Source organism: Etheostoma cragini, chromosome 15, assembly GCF_013103735.1.
Source record: "Etheostoma cragini isolate CJK2018 chromosome 15, CSU_Ecrag_1.0, whole genome shotgun sequence".
Classification (NCBI taxonomy): Eukaryota; Metazoa; Chordata; class Actinopteri; order Perciformes; family Percidae; genus Etheostoma; species Etheostoma cragini.
The window spans coordinates 2,262,260-2,268,930 of record NC_048421.1 but is presented as its reverse complement, the minus strand read 5'-3'; the positions used below and the strand labels follow the sequence as shown (position 1 = coordinate 2,268,930).

At 40.7% G+C, this 6,671-nt stretch overlaps 2 long non-coding RNA genes across 2 annotated transcripts in view; one reads left to right on the top strand and one right to left on the bottom strand.

The window, feature by feature from the left end:
* Positions 1-6,671, bottom strand: part of LOC117958340 — a 24,611-nt gene that overhangs the window by 1,425 nt on the left and 16,515 nt on the right. The window lies entirely within an intron of this gene.
* Positions 1-6,671, top strand: part of LOC117958341 — an 18,947-nt gene that overhangs the window by 1,247 nt on the left and 11,029 nt on the right. The gene's annotated exons all lie outside the window — the stretch shown is intronic.

Sequence of the window (6,671 nt, the reverse complement as noted above, 5' to 3'; positions counted from 1 at the left end):
ATGTTTGGGGAGGTACAGTATGTATTTACTAAAAAAGTGACAAAAACATCGAAACAATTTACAAAAAAGCGCCAAAAGCCGACAAATGTGGAAAAAGCACAAAAAAACGACCTTTTAATTTTTTTAAAGGGGTCAAAAACGTGGGAAAATTAAAAAAAAAAACTTCAAAAAGTTTACAAAAAATCCAGAAAAAGCAACACAGACATTGATACAAGCCGCATAAAACATTGAAAAAGAACAAATACTGAATGGAAAAAGACAAAAATGTTGACACCCCCCCACCCTCCCCATAAATTACTCCTATGGCTGTTAATGCCAAAATCCTACCCTAGCTTTGTTATGTAGCCTAATTAAAAACCAGTAACCTCAGACAATCTTTGGCCCTTTTTAGGTGGCAGGAGTGAAAATAAGTAATCCCCAATATTAGTTCAGGTTTCAGAATGATGAATACAGTTGGAGAACAGTTAGATGTAAACCAGGATGATTTTTTTCCTCGGCAATTATCATGTTTCTCCCAAATGAAGTACAGATTTTACTATCAAATATTTTGAAAAATAGTGCATATAGCTGCCGTAAATGGTAAAAAGTTCCCCCCGAATGTTTACCACGTCTGGCTTCACCCCTAGGAAATATATATTGAGTTGTTGTCTTTTTTTAACACACTTTTGGTTTAACAAATAGGATGTGCAAAAAGCAGATAGCTATGGAGGTTTTTGAAGGGTCGCCATTTTGTAAAATCATCAACAGATTCCATTGAAGATTGCAAACATCTCACACTTTTCTTCCGGCTGTATTCTTTGGATTCTCCTCTTTTTGGATCAAGGTGTTCAGTGTTACTGTGGCAGGACGTAAAGCATGTACTGCATGTGTTGGCAACTCTGGTATGCACTCGTATCGCCCGTTTACAAAGAATTTCACATGATGTAGTGGCAGGGCGCGGCCATGTTTTTGCAAAAACCCACTAACTACGATTTTCCTCATTTCACCTCATTGGCTGAGCTCGGCTCTCAGATTGAAAACATTCAGCAGCCTTCACTGACAAAACACAGAAGTGTTTATGCAGCGAAATCCCTGCATGTAAAACACTGTGATCCATAACAGTGATTACATCTCCAGTGTGTTCTCAGCGAGGGGTTTTGTTATTACAACATGCTCCATACTTCTACTCTGTAAATATTCTATTTGTCAGAAACTACAGATGTGTTTTCACATGTGCAGAAACGTACCTAAATGCATACAAATTACATACAAAACATGCAAGTGTACTGGTGGCCAGGAACGCCGTGCTAACAGCTCACTGCAAAAAGCAACATCTTACCAAGTATATTAATCTAATTTCTAGTCAAAATATCTAATACCACTTCATATGAGACACTCGGAAAGGAGATTTCAATCTCAAGGGACTTCCTGGTTAAATAAAGGTTAATTAAAAAAAATAAAAATAAAAACAATCACCTAACAAGTGATATTTCAGAGAGACATTGGGACTTGTTTTTAGACAATGCATGTTGAATATATCTTCTAAAGCCTATACGCACCGCTTGGTGGGGCGCAGAGCAAAGCGTAGCGCAGGTATTCATCATCAAGGGTGGCAAGGAAGCTATTTCCCGTTGCTAGGCAACGACATGCATTTTGATCATTGGTCGCGCCTTCGAAAGGTCAGCGGTAACTAGGTCAAAGTTGAAACAACTTAAAGTTTGAGCTCAAATTTTCACCGATAAAAATCACAAAGTGCTTCACAATTAAATCTGATACAACAAATTTAACTACAAGAACATTTAAATACAAAATAGAAAACACTGCAACATGTGTCGGCGGCTTTAATAATGACAACAAAACTGTCGGCGCGTCCACATGATACAAGCCTTCTGTGATCGTGCAGTACAGTTGCTAGTAGCCAAGGAGGACACTGAGGATTAAAACAATCTTCACTCAAGTTTCTGTTGGTGAAAGTCGCCGGGCAACACAATCTTTGGATCAACTCATTTGGCAATGGCTTCAATTAACATTCATGTTGTTTTGAGTTTTATCTCAGTTGAAACTCATCTCATTAGGTTTTTAGGCAAGAAATAAGAGTATAACTAAGAAATAAGAACAAGTTTTATAAGAAATAATATTATATTTAAGAAATAAGATTATCTTATTTCCTTAAAATATAACAAATTAGATAACTTCTTATTTCAAGTGAATTTTGACTTGTTCCATTGGCATATTTTTGAACTTATGACAAGCAAAAAAACACTTGAACTCATTTTGGACTTATTTTGTAGAGGCCTTTTTTTGTACCAGGATATCCTTGGGTGGTGCCTCCTGTTCCATGTCACCACTTTGCTGGAGGTGTCCTTGTGAATGTGTGTTCTTTAAGCGTGAGGAAGTCTTCCTGAAGCAAGTCCAAGTACATTTCAACAAATCTAAAGCTGGTTGAGACTGAGTTACAGCAGAGGCAGAGCTGCTTCTGTGACTGAGACTGAACCAGGCGATAAATAGTCTACACGTCGTTCCAGAAACAATAAGACTAGGTGGCCCTAGTGATAGCTGGCTTATTGTCTGGTATGTGCGCTTAAATGTTAGACTGGAAATGTTAAACCTCTGTGGTGCAGCCTAGAAAAAAGAAGTGTTTCTCAGGGGTAAATAGAGATACATATCTGTCCTCTAGAGCTCTATGTGGTACCCTGCAACCTCATCAAGGAAGCAGGGCACCACATTTTGACCAATAATGTATGGAGGTCTGGTATTATCTATCAGGTCTATTGGTCTGTTGGTCCACCACTTTGGTCCAGACTGAAATATCTCAGCAACTGTTCCCAGGATTTCCATGATATGTTTTTATTTATGTATTTTTTTTTAGGCCTTTATTTTGACATGAAATGGGAGAAAGAGGGGGAATGACATGCTGCAAAGGGCCGCAGGTCGGAACTGAACCCGCGGTTGCTGCGTCAAGGACGGAGCATATGTATATGGCTGCACACTCTACCAGATGAGCTACTCAGGCGTCCATTTCCATGACATTTAGAACAGATGACCACGATCCCTTTCATCTAGCGCCATCATCAGGTCAAATTCTGCACTGGTCAAAATTTGGAATTTGGTTTATAACCTAATAGCTGCAAAACTAGTGACATGTTAGCAAGTGACAAAGTGTGGCTACACCATGTTGGTTGAGGAGAAACTGAATTTAAAGCATGTCCTGTAGCTGCCATCCACACGGTACAGAATCAAAATCAGTTGTAGGATAACTTACTGGGGTCTACTGCAATGCAATCTGAAGAAACACAAATTAAGAACTTTGTTTCAACTTCATAACTGTATTTTTTAACATTTTGGAATCTACACTAAATAATACATGTTACTAACTGGATGTGAAGCCCAACCTCATCATGCAATACATTTTTCAGTATTCAACGTTTGAGGGACACATCTGTAGTGAAAGTGAATACACTAACCATGGTGCGAACATGAGAGAACTGATACTTTCCCTATTGCTATTTAACAACAACCTTGTGAAATATGAACCTAAGTCTGTCACATGTGCTTTAGAAATAAAGTTTGATTGACATGACATGGATACAACTACAAAAATACAATTTGTAATTGTTAGCTTATTACTTGTGATGACATATGCTGACACTTCTTTCACATTAGCAAGTGACTGACCCATCTGGGAGCGTTTTGAGACACCTGATGAAGTTCGATGATGTTGATCCAGCATTATTCATCTTGGATACTCACACCTTGCATGTAGCTGTTCGCTTTCTGACACTGTTTACAAAGTTATTGAAAGGAAAACTAATTAAAAAAAGCCATCGCCAATGCATTTATGTGAGTGTGCAAAAAAAGCGCATGCATTAAGTTGCACATTATGTCAAAGGGCAGGGGACATATAGCTCATCACGTTTCCCCAACGTTCATGCCTCAATAAAAGAAAATAGAAATCCATGAATGAATTTAGATTTAAAAAGCAATAATTGCAGGAAAATAAGTTGTTGACGAGTTTCGAAGATCAAGTCTAAGTCAAGTCTGAAGTCTTTTAGGTCGAGTCGCAAGTCGAGTCTGAAGTCAGCTGTTTGTGCGACTTAAGTGCAACTCAAGTCCGAGTCTCGGACTTGAGCCCTCATCTGTAGTAATAAAAATAATTCAGCAGAGGCATGATGTAGAGCAGAAAGCCTGCCAAACATCATCAGGTTAGCCTTTTCAAAGTGCATTTTGCATTTACATTTAGTACAGCTTCACAGTCTCTTTCATGGAAAAAGACTCTTTATTTTGGTAACACACATTACATGTGTATATATATTTTTTAAAGTAAAATCAGCATCCAGCAATGGCTGAGAAAAATCTAATATTTTCAGCTCATTCTCAAGTGCTTCAACATGTGTGTCTGTGCCTTTGTTTGTGAGTCAGGATATGTACAAGCAAACTGCAGAAATTAAAATTTATGACTGGCACCGTGTTTCCATCAGTGTGTTTACGCTGTGTGTGTGTGTGCGCGCGGAGGTCTTTGAGGTATTTGAGGTATTTGGAGAACGTCACCTTGTCATTAATGACCATCATTAGGGAGGGTTGTTTAGGACGCAGCAGCAGCTAGGTGCAGCAAGGCATTGCAAAAGAATTCAAGATGTACGTAAGTCCGAGTTAATCAGCTCCTCCGCTGTTTTTTGGCATCGGCAAGGCCCACCACACTGCCACAGCCCTGGAGGACGGCGTAATTACAAGCTGCTATCTCGCTAAATAGGGCTCGGGCTCCTATGCGGAACAGTGATGACATGATTTGTGCTTTGCTGCTCATCTAGGCCGTGTGAAGCGGCATGATGACAGCTGTATGTGGCTGGGGAAACAGCGCTAGATTGTTCCTCAGTGCCTTTAAAACATAACAACACCTACCACAGAGAATGCTTCTTGTGTGAGGCCGAAGAACAGCAGTCTGTCTGCAGGAGCTCGTTATTTAGTTGATTTTGAGGTCTTTGGTTGCGTTGTTTTTTTGGGTGGCAAAAGAAGACAAATTGTGTTATCATGTGGAGAAATGAGGGGAGGTTGTCGTCGCCAACTACTGCAACATCTTAGTTAACACAGATAGGTTCGCGTTTTGTAAGTTTACTTGCTGCTGCGAGAATATGAGTAAAACACCAGATAGGCGCGTCCTCACACTCGTGCCCGAGCACGTTTGACCACAAGGACCAGTTTGTTTGACTAGTGGGATCGCTCCGTGCCCAGGCATGGTTGGAGGCTTGACAGAGGTGGCCCAGGTCTGATTCTTACCTTACAGAGGAACAGGAAGTTTAGTTGGCGCATCCTGCAATATATTGACGTAAGCCTGCTCTGGCACTACTTGTTTTATTGCAGTGTGAGTGCAGGCCAGTAGGGGGGTGGGGGCAATCATGCTCGGACAGGGTTCAAGGCAACTGGGACACATGTGAGTACATCCCAAAGCTCTGATAGTGCAGTCCATTTATCTCAGAAGTCGGAAGCCAAAACTGGGAATGACTTTATAACCAAGTTGAATGCGTTCCATTTGCAAGATGGATTTTCATTGCTTTCATTAGCTTTAGTCAGATTAGCCATTGTTAGCAATGCCAGTTTATTAGCAACACATTACGGTGTTTTTGTGCACACTAACAGCGTAACAACATGTCTACATAGTTGGACAGCACTGTGTGTATGATGGATTTGGTGAGACACAAATAAGACAGAAGTTCTAAAAACTGTATGTTACGACAGCTTTCGCAACTGTCAATGCACGGAGCAGCCATGTTGGATTTTTAGCTCGGGGCACTCTGTGGTTGTCCAAGTTCCAAGCTCAGAAATCGGAGTTCAGGGGGCGTGTTTCCGACTTTGACCTAAAAAATCTGAGTTCTGAGTACAAATCGAACGTATTGATGACATGATAAAGTTTAAATTATTTAAACAAACCCACAGACATTCTTTACGAGTCCTCTGAACCATGTGACGATGTAGGTTATTTGTTCCTATGACCCAGAGGAGCGTTTGTTGGAATAGCGCCCCCAACGGAGGCGGAAATACAACCTCACATCTAAACCTGATAACGTCGGTCATGGTTTAAAACATAAAGGTTGCATTTTTAGACACGACTTTAACATTGTCAAGTGGTCGGGGTTTGGCTATGTTTAGGCACCAAAACCATTAAGTTAAATTTAGAAAAGGATAATGGTTTGGATAAAAACCAAGAGCGTTACTTCACTTCGGGGAGGTTATGTTGAAGGGAGCGATTGTTAGGTAAATAAAAGAAACTTTGCAGTTTCCTGGAATTTCAAACGGGACTCAAGCGTTCTTCGGTAGACGACAGTCTCATTCTTTAAATTAAGCCACGTAGTTTGCTTGGTTTTACGCCACTTTCACTAAGTCAAGCCCTATATTTCATATCTGCTGTCCACTTTGGAAGGAGCTTTTATGGAACATTTTACGAGGCTTACCATTAAAAGAAGACCTCTGCTACCCCCTCCTTGTCTCTGACACCTGTAGAAATATTACAGGGAACTTTGCACTCCATTAAAAGTGAGGCCCGAGCAAGGAAGTGTCGGCTTCTGTCATCAGTAAATCCTCCATGTGCGGGCGGGAAGGCTTTCAACCAGAAAGACCTGCGCGGGTTTCTACCCCAGCGTGACTTACTGGCACTCTACTCTGTCCTGCTTGTGGAGTCATTGGGGGGGGGGGGGGGG